General features: G+C 35.6%; 1 protein-coding gene across 5 annotated transcripts in view; it reads right to left on the bottom strand.

The window, feature by feature from the left end:
* The window catches only part of LOC111516323 (uncharacterized), a 124,398-nt gene that overhangs the window by 93,147 nt on the left and 15,368 nt on the right, over positions 1–15,883 (bottom strand). For 4 of the 5 annotated variants that reach the window (XM_074181063.1, XM_074181061.1, XM_074181059.1 and 1 more), the window contains exon 2: positions 4,791–4,811. The exons of the other annotated variant lie outside the window; for it this stretch is intronic. The gene's annotated coding sequence lies outside the window, so the exon portion shown is untranslated. The remainder of the gene's footprint in view (positions 1–4,790; positions 4,812–15,883) is intronic. 5 annotated transcript variants of the gene reach the window in all.

Below are 15,883 nucleotides of genomic sequence, written 5' to 3'. Positions count from 1 at the left end.
AAAAATCTTGAGTATTAACTGAAAGTAAGTTTTTTCCTAGTTTATATATGAAACCTATGTGCATGAGCTAAACCGTTTTGCAATAAGTTTGTTCTGAAATTAATTTCTTTCATCCTTTCTTTGGAACAGTGATATATTTTTGTTCAAAGATGGACTAGTATAAAGTTATAACGCTTCTTTATCAAAAACTAATAAGTATTTTCTTTTCAAATATATATGCATTTATTTATTAGATTGTGGAAGGTTAAAAACTCAGAAAATGTGAAGCGCAGAGTTCAATTTCTGATTGTGAGCTAAATTCAACACGTCCATTTTTCTGGAAAACGTTATAGCTACCTATACATATTCTTGGCAATTCATAAAAATAATAAAGTTTACAATATATAGTGCATTTCTTTAATGTCCCCCCTTTTATTTTTCGAACGTGTCAACTCAAAAAATTGAAATTTGGTATAATGGAATTAATGCACGAATACTTCATTTTGAAGTGAAATTGACACATGAAACTTTCAAGATGGCGACTGGGCGCCATCTGGGAAAAAAAATTAAATGGAAAGGGGGGTCTTGTGACACATCATATTTGTAAGGTGTCGCCTTCTACTGTGTGGAGACTTTTGAAGAGGAATAACATCCATACAAAAATTAAAATGGTACACCATTCAACTGAAGATGACCCTAATCGAAGAACAAAATTCATCATGACGAAATCATGACGGAAACCATTGCAAGGCATACTACCTATCTCCACAATATTTGTTTTAGTGACGAATATACATTTTTTTAAACGGCAATGTTCACAGACAAAATTGCCGTTATTGGAGTGACACCAACCCTTACGTTTTCCGGTAAACACATATCCAATATCCAGAAAAAATTAACCATTGGACGGGAATATTGTGAAACCATATCGTAGGACAGTGGTCGCCAACCTGTCGATCACGAGCTACCGGTAGCTCGCGGAGGCAATTCTGGTAGCTCTCACAACGATTTTAATTTAAAAAATACAAACTGCAAAAATCAGAGAAGCTGCCGAAAATTCCACAAAAAAAATCTAATTGTCATAATATTAAACATAAACAGCGGCAACGTTGCGGTGAGCGATCTGCCGCTGACGCCATCAAGCTAGAATCGGCTAGAACCGACCAGCCGGACTAGCGCATTAGTGTTCGAGAACGATCTGGATTGCTTTGAACGGGATATCTACGCACGGCGCGGCGACATTGCGCTTAGTTTGAAACTGAACGCGTAACCAACGTCCAGCGGTTGGGTTAGTAGAGAACAACAAAAATAATACTATGGCAAGCAGTTGTAAGAAGGTAAAGACATACCACTTTCATTCGTAATGGGAAGAACAATACTTTTTTACAGAAGTTAAAGACAAAAATGTGTGTTTGTTATGTAATACTTCGATCTCCGTTGCTAAAAAAGGAAATATTGAGACACATCACAAAGCTGTACATTCTAATTTTGAAAAATCATTCCCACTACATTCTGCCGCCAGAAAGGAGAAACTGAAACAGTTAAAAAAGCAGTTAATTGGACAAAAATCAATATTTTTAAGAACAGTCGACAAAAATAAGGTTGCAACTGAAGCATCGTACTGTGTGTCCCAGATAATTGCACAAAAAAAGAAACCTTATGAAGACGGGGAAATGGATAAAACAGGCGTTTTCAGAAGCTGCTGATTCGTTTTTTGCCAACTTTAGAAATAAAGACGAGATAGTTTCAGCTATAAAATCTATGCAACTTTCTGCTAATACAGTGATGAGACGTGTAGAAGTAATGAGCAATGATAATTTTTTACAGTTAAGAACTGACTTAGATAACTGTGTTTATTTTTCACTTCAACTGGATGAATCAACAGATGTCGTTGATACTGCCCAGATGGCCGTGTTCGTCAGGACGGTTTTTAGTGATTTTACGATTAAAGAAAATCTTTTGAAGTTCATTCCACTGAAAGGACACACTACTGGACATGAGTTGTTTTCTCATTTAAAAAATATTATTTCTTCCGAGATGGGGCTCCAGATATGGTGGGTTGTGATAAGGGTGTGGTGGCGTTATGTCGTAGAGATGAAACTTTTCCGCAATTTCTCTGATACCACTTCATTATCCATCAGCAAGCAATATGTGGAAATTTCCTGAAACTAAACAACGTTATGAAACTGGTGGTAAATATTGTGAACAAGATTAGAGCTCAAGCGTTACAAAGAAGATTATTCAGAACCTTGGCCGATGAAGTTGACTGTCAATACGGTGACCTACTCCTTCACTCTGAAGTCCGATGGTTAAGTAGAGAACGGGTGCTGAAACATTTTAATGATGTCCTATCTGGCATAGTTCAATTTTTCAAACGCGATGAACCGACTCCGGAACTAGAAAATTCAATCTGGCTTAGAGATTTTGGTTTTCTCGTGGACATTACAGAGAAATTAAACGAACTTAATTTGCAGCTTCAGGGGAGAGACAAAGAACTAGCGGAAATGATTTCTGATATAAAAGCATCAAAAAGCTGGAGTTTTGGGAATAAAACTTAATTAACAGCGATGCCAAGCATTTTCCTATTCTTTCAGAAAAAATATCTCAAAATCCATTACAACCCTATGACAACAAATATCATGTAGAAATAATTTCTACCCTGGAGAATAACTTCAAAAATCTTAAGGATTTCAATGAAATGGCTTTAGTAGCGCAGTCTGTTATTTCACCCTTTATGGAAATTGATATCCAACAGTTTGCAACTTGTGTTATCCAGAACTTTGGCGAAGACATCGCTGCAACAGAAATGAAAGTCATTGAGTTTCAAAATGATTTAGCCTTAAAATCGTTAGTCTCAAGTACTGAATGTATCTGGCCTACTGTAAGTAAAGACAAATATTCAGTTCTATGCCGTGTTGCCTTGAAAGTGAAAGCATTATTCAGTTCAAACTATTTGTGTGAATCTTCTTTTTCCAATATGAAGTTTATTAAGAACAAATATCGCAATCGACTTACAGATGAACATTTGGATAATTGTATTCGAATGGCTTCATCAAATTATACTGCAAACATCAAAAAAATTATAGATGAGTCTGAGTGTCAGCCTTTTCATTGAACGTGCTTTTTTATTTTTCAATGTTTATGTTCATGATAGTGCGTTACTTTTTTGTTGTTATTATTAACTATTTTTAAATCATACGTGAAATGCCGTTGTGGCTGGATAAAAGTTTGTGTTTATTTTTCAAACATCTTCGTTTGATAGGTAGGAATGTAGCTATGAACAAGTACTAGTAATATTAGTTATTTTGTTATTAGTTTATTATTAGTACCTATGTATTATGTATTACCAGATAAATAGTAAAATAAATACATATAATGATAAATTAACTGTGGATTATTTCATTTACGTTGGGTTACGTGGCTTCCGTGTGGGTAGCTCGCTGTTTATTCCAAAATTAACAAAGTAGCTCAACACATTGAAGAGGTTAGCGACCACTGTCGTAGGACCTCTATTTATTGATCAAAATTCAACAGGGGAATTGTATTTGAATATGCTGTAAACTACTGTTGAGCCTCTCATCACTGAAATCGCCGAAGCGAATCCTAATGAATTCGATATGGATATTATATTTCAACAAGATAGAGCACCACCACATTAGTCCAGACAAGTAAGAAACTATTTGATACCTTTCTCGGTCGTTGGATTGGTCGTCGAGGTCCTACAGAATGACCAGCCCGTTCGCCAGATTTGACACTTTTGGACTTTTTTTATGAGGCTATTTGAAGCAAAAGGTACGAAACTGAACCGACTTCAATATTGGATATACGGCAGAGAATAATAAATATTTGTAGAAATATTGACGTTACTGTGTTCGAAAATGTTCGGCGTGAAATATTGAATAGGCTGTTCATATGTTAAGAAGTTCAAGGCAATTACCTCATATTACCTCATATTATGTATTTAAATATCGATGTATTCAAGCAATTATTAATAAAAATCTCGCCATTTTGTAGTAGTTGAAGATATTGACATTATATTCTGGGGTTGTGAAGCATTTAATTTTTTTCCCAAATGACGACTGGGCGCCATCAATTTCACTTCAAAATGAAGTATTCATGCATCAAATTTCAATTTTTTTAGTTGACCCGTTCAAAAAATAAAAGTGAGGGGAACATTAAAGAAAAGCACTGTATAAGTCGAGTGTGTTGTATTTTGACCGTATATGTTTAACTTTGACCGTTTTCTGTTTACTTTCGTTCCACTAATTTTATAGCATTTCAATTTTTGTGTACATTCTTTGTGTAACGCTAGTAATGTATGGTGTATTGAATATTTTGTAGGTTGCCCCTGAAATTGTGATAACTTATAAATCATATTCAAGAAACTAGTAAATATCTGCAGCATTACTTTTACCTGCGAGAGGGAGTCAATTATTATTTTCTGTGTAAGAAATTTAATTGCAATGTCCCTTAATCCTAGGTTAGGATTTATGAGGTTGAGGAAGAACAGTTTGCATTCATGTTTCGAAGCGTCAGCCATTTCTATAGTTAATTTCAGTAATGAGACCTCCTACAGGACCGACAAATGAGGTTATCAACTAATTAAGATGGGAAAAAGGGACAGTGAAAGTTAGTTATTGCTCCTGATTCTTCTGCGACATTTTTTAGTACAAAGCAAAACTCACAAGTAATCCCCAACCATCCCAAAAATAAGAGAATAATTAATTTTATTTACTACCGAAATTTACTACCGAATAATGTATTATCGATATCTAAAGGTGATAATTGACAGTTTTTTGGTGGTTACTTACACTCAATGGTCCGAAGATTTTCTGAAACAAAAAGTACATGGTTATTAAATGAGACGATCTACAGGGTAAAGACAAAAAAGAAACCAAAACTGGAGGATGAAGTCTAAACAAAGACAAATATACAGTGTGGCCAAACGAACACTACTTGGATAATATTAACCTTTATTCTAGAGCCTAGGTTAGCTTATATATCAACGAAATTAAAAAAGATACCTTCAGCAAATTTTTCTCTACTGATTGAATGAAAATAATATAGGTTTTTTTAACACCTATTGAGTTTAGAAACAATGTATTCCTTTGTTAATTTTTATTTTGTATCATACATTTTTATTACAAAATTTACTTTTCTTCTCATAACTCTTTAATCGCGCAGGCGTTCAAAATATCTATCTGCTTGGGTTTTTATGTTAAATCTTTTATTTTTATTATTACTTATCATTTTCGTATTTTATCATCGCATATCATTGAAATGCTCTCTTCTCTCCAAAGAAAAGTGTATTGCCGAAAAACATATTGATATTTAGAACGACAGAATCACTTGAGATGTTTCGAGTAGGTACTCATTGTTAACACTTTTATGGATTAAGACAATGGGTCAAGTGGTTGACCATTCTTGACTGAATGTATGTCCTCGACCATTGTGAGAGACAATTTTTCAAGAGTTACTGGGAACAGATTTTCTTAGCCGATTCATTCATTGTGTTTTCCGCCAAGAACTATTTCAGTCTATTCAGGGATTCCAGCCGGGAATTAATCCTAATTCTTATTCTCCTCGCCGCGAGGTTACACTGTTACTTTCTGTTTGTCGTTTTGTAGGTGTTAATAACAAATTAATAAATTTTTGTAAACGATTTGTAAACGATGTGTCCGACTGACTAATGTAATTGATCTATCCCCAGCCCCGACGATAATACGAATACAATAATCTCTATAATTTCAATCAAGCGAGAAAAAAAAAATTGAATAGTATAAATTTCTAGAGGGTAATGAAGAAAAAAAGAAATACCATGAAGAAAACAATAAGCACAGCTTAAAGAAGAAAATTCATAACCTTGTATATAATTCACATCATTTAGGTAAATTATAAATAGCAGTGGTCCCAGGACACTCCCTTGGGGTACACCTATATTGTTTGAAATTTCATTTGAGAAACATTTCTCCCTCAAGTTTTTTGTGGCCTGCCATTGAGATAATTTTTGAACCAACTTAAGGCTATTCCATCGATAACATAATATCTCAATTTACGAAGTAATATTTGCCTATCGATAGTTTCAAATGCCCTCTTGAAATCAAGGAACACTCACTGCTACTATAAATTTATCACTATCGATTTCATTCTTCCATTTTGAAATTGTTGATTGAAGGGCAGTTTCACACGAGTGGTGTTCTCTAAATCCGGATTGATTTCCTATAAAAAAGTTATTTTCAGTAAAGTACCTAGTAATTTGTTCATTTACAACAATTTCCAAAACTTTCTCAATAATCGACAAAGTATTTATTGCTCTGAAGTCTAACACATCAACTGCATTATTTATTTTTGGGATGGAAATGAATGACTACTGTACTTTTTTTCAACCTATTTGGAAAGTTACCGGACGACATTGATGTTTATATTAAGTTTAGGATATGAAATCCAAGTGTAAAAAATGTTGATTTTTGAAATGTGTGATTGATGACTTACTTATTTTGTGGTAATTCATGATCACTTTGAAGAAATGTCTGTCTGAAATGTCAGTTTTGTCTAATTACCACTAGTTAATTTTATTAATACGACCGGTTTCGGGTTTAACCCCAGTATTAAACTGAAATGTGAAATTGACTGGTGGTAATTAGACAAAAGTGTTTTTAATTCATTTCATTAAACTGACCCAAAATATTCATAAACCAAACTGTTCTTAATAATCGACTTGATGAACTGCTCCAAAGCGCCTGAAAGAACAACAATCGGTTAGAAAGGTTATTGCCTCGGTATTTTGGGATGTGCATAGTGTAATATTAACCGACCATCTTGAGAAGGAAAATACCATCAACAGTGAATATTATATAGCGTTAGTGGAGCGCTTGAATGCCGTAATTGCAAAGAAACAACCGCATCCGTGCCACGAGTCAATCAAAACAATGGAAAAATAACATGAATTGAACTTCGAATTGCTCCCACATCCACCGGATTCGCCAGATTTTGCTCCCAGCGACCACTGGCAGACTTTCGCAGCAGACCACAAAAACGCTCTCCGGTAAGAAATTTCGCTTGAAAGAGGAGGTTATTGCTGAAACGGAGACCTTTTGTGAGGCAAAAGATAAATCGTTCTACAAAAGTGGTTTTGAAATGTTACAGCGGCGCTTGAATGATTGTGTGACTCTTGATGGAGATTATGTTGATAATAAAGCAAACTTTGAACAACAAATGCGTTTTCTTTCTTATACCCGGGATTTTTCAGTCCATGTGTTTAATATCCGCCTCCCCAACTTCTTTGCACGCATTTGGTGGATAAAATCATATTCCTCGATTCTTTCCAAAAAGTAAGATAAAAGCGGACGAATAGATTAACTTCTTGACATTATCATGGGATATCCTGCCGATTCAAATAAACATGACTCGTTATCGGAGAACGAACCTTGAGATTGTTGAAACATCTGCCTCGCATTCGTCTCTCACGCTCTTGCATTTCATCATAGTCGGTTTTCCAATATCTCATTTCGTAACGACACATATTCCTTTATCAAGCGATTACCGCGAATTGAGGAATAATTTGCAAAATTATGATTCAGTTTTCTCACAAATAATTTAATTCATATCTTTAGAAAATCACATGGTGTAAAATCCTGAGGTGATCGATTAGAAAATCGTGGATGTCACATGACAATTCCACGTTTTTGAACCACATAGAATCACAATTTTTCTTATTTACCAACCATTTCGAATTTTTTTAAACTATTTAGGACCCACAATTTAAAAAAGTTGAAACGAAATGATTTATCTATGCATCTAAGATAACACAGTTTCCATTTTCTGATGTTGAACACATAAATTGACACTCCAGATAATAATAAAATATTTTCCTCTTCAGATATTTGATTTACGAGCGTTGATAAGTAGTTTTTACCAATATTACACTTCAAAATAATGCGTCAATTATTATATCTTGCTTAGAAAACTATTCTCTAAAGTTAAGAAGTTCAAAGTATGACCTATGCGGTAGTGGTTATAAATCAGTAAATAAATAACCTTCACTGTTTTTTTGAACACGCACCATGTCTTTAGTTTGTGTTATAAAGTCATCACGAAAGGAAAATTATTTAAAGCCTGTAGTCCTTATACTCCATATTAAAAGTAAATGGAGCTCTCAAAGAAGACACTCAAAAAATTTTCTCTTATTGAAAAGGGATTCAATTTTCAATGTTTGTTACCGTCTGATGCCTCAAATAGCAGTATTGGTACCGAAATCAAAGAATCTTCAGAGATATCCACGTCACTTGTGTAATTTTATTCCGATATCAACACCAGACTCTATTGGGTACTCTTGTTTTTTTTATTTATTTCACGAACTACACCGCAAAACGATTTGATCTTTTTGTGAAGATCAAATTTTTCCTGGTGAAGTTTGTGAAATTACTATGGATCTATATCCGGCAAAGTCCATCAGAAAATATTGACTCAAAACTTTAGCCAACACCTGAATCTTAAGACTACATTTCGTTATCTTCTAAAGTCAAATTCCACTGTAGTAGCTTCTTTTCTATGCGTTTCACTACCGTACGGTTCAAATGTCCTTCCTATTGATATCCCACCATCTTTCAAGCTGAATTACATACTATAAAGAGGAGTAGTAGTGTTTTAACAAAGATCTATGTTTTATCAAATAACTAAAAGCCCAAAGTCACAGTACACTAATTGGCTAAAATCAAGTTTTGCATTCCCAAGCTGAACTCATTGAATGAGGAAGCTTATGTTCTAGAACAAGATACAGTTAAAACTCCTTTCTCTATATCGGAACCTTTCCGTGCACTCTCCAAGAGTAAAAACGTGAAGAAAATATTCAGACGATAAGAATTCGATTAACTAAGATATCACTGAGATCAAATGTTATGAAAAGTCAATCGAAAATATTGATAAGGTTGGATAAAAAAAATCTGCCCTGACGGATCACCTTTGTGGAACATGGAATTATACTGGTCCGCTGAATGCGGACTAGTGCTTGGACCAGTACTTGAGCAGATAACACTGAATCTCTATGATAAGTGCCCCCAGAACACCGATTGATTTCACCAGAAGTTAAGCGAGCCGATAAAAAGATATGTTGTTGTGTAATGGTCATTATACGCTGAAGTTAACGGGCAATATTTACTGCGAAATTGTAGTTTTATGTTTTGGCACAATCAAAAACTTGCAACACTGTTCCGAACCAGAAAACTGTACACACCTCAGCAACTTTTGATGCTTCATAAAGCTCAGATCAGACCTTCTTTGAAGTATTGTTCTCATGTAAGGAGCTCTGCCCCCAAAGATACCCTGAAGTTGCTGGATTCAGTCCAGAAAACCGCCAACCGCCTGATTGGAGACGCGAATATCACGTGCAACCCTGATAGCCTGGAACATCATGTGCTGCTCATCGTTTTGAGGTTCAACTCAGTACACCTGGAACTTCACTATTTAGGAGCTATTTCATCTGGAGAACTGCGTTTATGTGGAATAAACTTTCTGAGAAAGTTTTTCCAAATGGATTTAATCTCCAGCGATTCAAATCCAATGTCAATCGCTACTTTCGCACGAAGCACCTTGAGGATCTTCCTGTAGTGCTTGTGTTTAGCCCTGAAAAAACAGTTGGTCGAACAGATGGAGTGATCACTTTCCGTGTCTACAATGTTATCCCGAAACAAACACTGCTCCCAGAACTGCAGCACTAATTGCGATGCACTTCTCACACCAACCTAGTTGACGTCTTCAGAAAGTAGACCAAATCTAAACCCCTTCCAGTATTATTACCGGACTAATTCCTGACTCCAAACCTCATCTATTTATATCCAAACTTTCACGTTTTGACTCACAGATTAGCGTGAAATTTTTTCGTGAAACGTCACGCTAATTTTAGAAATAATCTTCGTAAATCTTCAACTTTTCAAAAAGACACTTCACTGACACCTGTCGGATATAATCCAACGCCCTTCGTGGTATTAGCCAAGGGAGTAGTTGTTTTCTGATAGGTGTCAGTCCATTAACCTACAGTGTAGGGAGATGAGACTAGCCTGAACGAATTGTTCTTTCAGATAATTTGATTTACAGTCATACTTCCGTATGAACCAAGATACACAAACGTATTAGATCACATTTTTGAAAAGTTGAATGTGAGAAAAGCTTTCAAAACTGCTTGTTCCCTTTAACAAATGTTAGGTAATCCTGAAGACAACATGCTGGAAAATAAAAAATTAGGGATTCTTGACACAAACTTTGAGTACTGTGATAAAACGTATATTGGTCAGACTAAACGAACTATTTAAACTCACTTCAAAGAACACGCAGCACATTTCCGTTTTCGGAGACTGGAAAAGTCTAGTATCACTCAATACGTCTTGGCAAACGGTCATAGAGATAAGTATATGTCATACGCCCTGATGACTTCGACAATTGCGGAACTAACCAATAGTAGGGGAGCCCACGATGCAAAATGGGGATTTACTCGAGCGTCATAAAGACATATTAGGTTGCAAAGGTTAGATGATAAGAAGAAAAAAATGTTATATAATATATACCTTTTCATCGGTGGGAGAAGCGGCTATAGATTTTTAAATACGTAAAAAATACTGTTGCATGGACATACTCGAGCGCGTCAGATATTGATAGCATCAATGTCCTACGTATTTTTAATAACGTTCGTATGTTAATCTGATCGTTTGCATGATGCGGATGGTTGTACGTAAGGGTTAAAAGTGAAAGAAAAAAAAATTAATTGAGCGCGTCAGATTTTTCAAGGGGGTGTTAAGTGCAACAAAAAAAAAGCTCTCGTTCAATAATCTGACGATTTCGATCTGACGCAAACTCTCGGTCATTATTATAATGCGCAAAAAAAATCGCCATTTTGAAATACTCAAGCGCGTCAGATTGAGATATATATGGTTCATCTTTATGTTCTAGACGTGCTGTCTCATAATCTGACGATTATCTAGAGGGATTCGCCTAATCTGACAAACATTTTTTTTCAAATCATTGAACTTAAATAATTGAAAAGCCCAGGAAATAGCATGCAAATGAATCAGTGTATGTATTTTAGTAATTTTTTTCAATGCTCAAAATAATTGATTTTTTATAATCAATTGATTAATTAATCATCATCTTCATCACGAATGAGTCTCTGTGATCAGCTGTGATGGCATCATGGCAACAGAATTCAGAGTGGGGACGGAGTGAGAGAGTAATAGATAGAGAAAGTGAAATAGGAATAGAAACTCGGAGAGGGAAATATAGGTATCACACAGCTGCGCGCATTAAACTTTATCGACGAATTTTTGTTATTTCGGCTTGCGGAAATCGTTAGATTATATATTTTTCGTTAACCTTGAATTATTTCCTTCAAATAAAAAGAATTAACTACGCTCGAGAATGTCGAAATGACGTTATTTTTTTACAACTTTGCTTCCCTCACCTTTCTTTACGTCACTCTCAAATTGTCAGATTACTAGAATATACACTTTTTAACAGGTAATTGACTTACCCTACCTTAATCTGACGCGCTCAAGAATTTCTGATGATCAATTTTTTTTAACTAATCTGATCCTTTATCCTTCACGGGCGGCCTTATATATGGGGCTCATATTTGGTGGAGGTACTTAACCGGGTACAAGGTATCCCCCTGTATATTAATCTGCCTGTAGCGTAAGTGATGTGGGCCCACACTCACCCTCCCTACTCTACAGATACAGAAGTACATGTCAATAGACTTTATAATGCTTTGAAAAATCTGGAAATAGCGTAGTGTGCCACAAGATGTTTTCATATAAAGGTAAATAATCCCATTGTTTACCTTTATATCAATCACTTTGTTAAAAATAAACAGAACCATTCCAGAGAAATTTTTCTGCCAATTTGTACCCACGAAGTCGTTGATGTGGGTCTAAAAATGAAAGTATACCCTGTTAGATATAAATAAACGAGGTTTCGAGTTAGAAATTAGTCCACCCCAATCTCCTGTAACAAAAGAAAATTGTCCAGTTGGAAGTCTTTCGACATGTGAAGAGTTCGTAGCACTCGAAAGCAATCCTGGGTTTCATCGGTAGCGATTACTATTCTCAGTGGCATTTATAGTGACAGCAGCTGGCCTCGCAGAGGAGATAATGTTTAGTGACAAACAAATTACTCGTCTTGGTATTTATTGCGGATGATTATCTCGATCTGCTTGCCAAAAGAATTTCCGGTGGAAAACGTGTCGTCGCGTCGGTTATAATTGCGATCGAGTTTGTTTTTTGCCAGCTTGCGTCGAATGTTGATAGCGGTTAAATGGGATTTAAATCATTAACACTCGAATTGAAAACAGCGGAAAATTTGTCGGTGAGAGGTGTCCTCGTTGTTTTTTTTTTCAAGTAAAGATATTTTCAGAGACAATAATTCCTTACTACTAACGATAAGGAACTCTTAACGGTTACAATTTATAACAACTCGATGACGGCCCTTGTCCATGTTCTCAATATTTTAATTACTCTGCCATCGTAACAAACTTATAAAAATATTGCTTTCTACAAATACGTAGTTAAAACCTAGTTCGAAAATGAAACCAAAAAGCACTGAAACGAAAAACTGAAACTTGCTGTTTCTACAGCGCTTCAATAGCTGTCCCCAAGCCCGATTTTGACCTCCATTGAGTTAGCAAGGTAATTTGCAGTAAAATTATTGGAATATACTTTTTTAATTGTCGAATAATTGTCGAGAATTTGTCGTGAAAGAAAAATAATTGTCGCGAATCTCCTTTTTTTATAAAGGGTAGCCCTGCTAACTTGATATACAGATATACTTCTTTCAGAGTATTTCATTCCTCTTCCTAAGTTGGAGCGAACAACAAACTGTCACTCCATCTCGTGGACGAGGTACTAACCAACCGCATATCCGAAATTTGCCCGATTCCTCTGAATAAGGAAGAAAAACTTTCTTATTAGTCAGTGGGCTATGCATGAAGATTGGCAGTAAACAAATCTAAAGAAATGAACTTTAAACGTTCATTCAATGAAAGGGCGCACAACTATATTTATTTGTTTCGTCTTGTAAAACGACAGATTTGTTTTCCAATTTGGTGCTTTAGAGAAATGATTTGACAGACGTTTAACCATTATAAAAGATCCGTACCGACATTCAATCGAGAAACAATCGATCCACACAGAACGCGTATAGATTAATAGCGTAATCAAGAGAACGATTTGATAAAGCGATTCCATTAATAATTCCTCCCACCGAAAACATAAGGCGATTTAATCAATTCCAACAAAGCGAGGGTTCAACGCAAATCTAATTCCGAGCTCTCCCACACGCAATTAACCTCCGGTGGGTACATATTCAATCGTCGTTCCTTTTTTTTTTCATCGACTCATTTCGCGGGACATCGATTTTCACGCTCATCGTCGTAATTTATATTAGTCCGTTCACGAGTGCTTTTTAATCGAAAATTTCACACCAAAAGTTGTCGGTCAATGAAACGACTATCACGTATTTGTGGAACTTTTTTGATATAAACATAGAGTGAAATTTTGTTTGACGTAACACGTCACTTATTAAGACAATATTTGAAAAGAAGTCAAGAAATTAGGACACGTATCAATTTTTTTAGGGTAATCGACATAATTTGGACTTTCAACTCGTAATACTAGTTTTCAACTACAAATTCTCACTTTAAACTTAGTATTTCGACTTTCAAGGAGAAAACCAGCAAATCGTGAAAAACAGAGCACGTTTAAACTCATCGATACATTATCAAGTGGTCCCAAGCTGGGATCATCCACAGGAGGAACACTAGTTCAAGCGGAAGTTCAAAGAAGCTGCATATGTTGTCCAACGACGCATTTAGATAAGCTAGCATAGAGATACGTAACATATGGGAAATTGTAATCAAGCGGAGGAAGTCCAGTTATCACCCGAAGAGGATTGTAGATGCCAACAATCGAAACGTAGTAACTTGTTTTGACATTTTTTCAAATTTTCTTTTATTTCATGTTTAATTGTTCAATTTTTAATTTTTTGCTAATATTTATTTTATATCATTTAATTTCATTTCGCGTTTTATTGCTTAACATAATTGATATTTTTAGCTTTTCATTTTGATATTAGTTGTTCTTGTCCGGACTAGTAAAATTGACGTGTTGTGGGTTTGTAATAATCTAGGATCCTGCTACAAAATCACTACGTTCATAGCGTAGTTAACAAAACTCAGATTTTTACATAGGTACATTCATGAGTAGGAATAGGAGAATACAATAATGACAGAGTGCCAGTCAAAAAGTGGCCGCAAATATTTTTCATTAAAAAAAGCGAGTTGGCCTTAGACTACACTACTGAAGTAACACTTCCTTAGCTTCATACTATATGTATGTATGTATAGTGGAAGTAAACGGTATTGTGCACATTTAAAGTTGGCGGCACTCTCAGAAAAAACTTGAGGACTGCAATGTTGACTATCATAAGAATATGGAAGCTAATATTTTCGAGGAATGGTTTGAAAACACATCAATCCCAAGTTTGGATGTGAATAGTGTAATAGTTCTTGACAACGTTTCCGATCGTTCGCGACAGCTCATCAAAGTACCGAATAAGAATTCGAGGAAAATATTGGCGGCCACTTTTCGAGTGGCAACCTTTCATAAATGTATTTTCCTATTCATAAATGTATGTAAAAATTTGAGTTTGATCAGCTACACTATGAACGTATTGATTTCGCGGCGGGATCCTGTACTATAAAATATCCAGTGGAAATATCACAATAATGAAGTGGTACCTGAACATAATAAAATTCTATTACCTTCACATGAGGCCGATTTTTTGTGACACAACTAAGTAAAAGTGCTAGATAGTCTGTTTCGTTTATACAAGTTTCTCTATAGGATAGAAAAAATATGTCTGTCAAGTATTTTTTTAATGTCATCAATGCAAAAAACATGAGACTGGTCTCAAGGCTTCGCCAAGTGCTGTACGATTTTCCCAGGTTTTGGAATGAAGATGGCTCTAATCAGTCTCCATGTTATTGGCATATATATCCCAGGCCAAAACTTTCAGAGGTAATAACACAATTGTCCAAGTAGAAGTTCCGGTCCATTTTGCGGCATTACAAAAATGCCATCTGGTCCCGGTAACTTACATCTAAGGTTGGAAGAGTTCACAGCCCATTCAATTTTCTTCAACTCTACCACTTTCTTTGCCTCCAGCCAATCCTCCCCAGACGCTCTTTCGGAAGCCCCCACTTCTGAATTTGTCCAGGACTCCGGTGTTACATTTGTACAATCTGACCCGGAGGAGTGCACCCGGAGAAGCTCTCTTATATTATCTTCTCCTGTTTTTGTGAACTACTTAGTATTTGTTTTAAGATTCTTTATCAACACTTGAGATCCCTTATGAAGTCTGGAGCATACTTGGGTCTGTTCCACCTCCTCGCATGGTCTTCTCCTTGAATCCCTCTCAGATTTCTTCATAGCTTCGTTGTATTCAGTTGGGGACCTTTTGTATTGATCCCAGATACCTGATTTCCTTAACCTTTCAAAGGTTCTGCTTGTTTGTTGATCATCCGTGCCAAATCTTCATTCCACCAGGAAACATTCCTGTATGACCTCTGGTTGACGGTGAGACAATATTCGTTGTATGCAGAGATGAAAGCTCCCTGTAATTCGGTCTGTTGCTAACTCTATCTCTTTTTACAAAACCCATTCGGTTTCAACAATTTTTCAAGTATGCCTTTTCGCTTTGCCCTTTATTACACTTGAGCAGATCATCTATCAATCCCTTATTTATTTGTTTTTCACATTGTGGACGGTTGGAAACCCAAGAATATATCGTCCAAACACGTTGAAATGTAAGACTTCGTTAATCCTCGGATCGCAAAAATGTCTACTTTTGATTTTTTTTCAAC

The sequence above is a fragment of the Leptinotarsa decemlineata genome, unplaced genomic scaffold, assembly GCF_025532065.1.
Source record: "Leptinotarsa decemlineata unplaced genomic scaffold, Ldec_3_MD MMD2_tig00026307_RagTag_RagTag, whole genome shotgun sequence".
NCBI classification, from domain to species: domain Eukaryota; kingdom Metazoa; phylum Arthropoda; class Insecta; order Coleoptera; family Chrysomelidae; genus Leptinotarsa; species Leptinotarsa decemlineata.
This window is presented reverse-complemented; position numbering and strand designations above follow the sequence as displayed.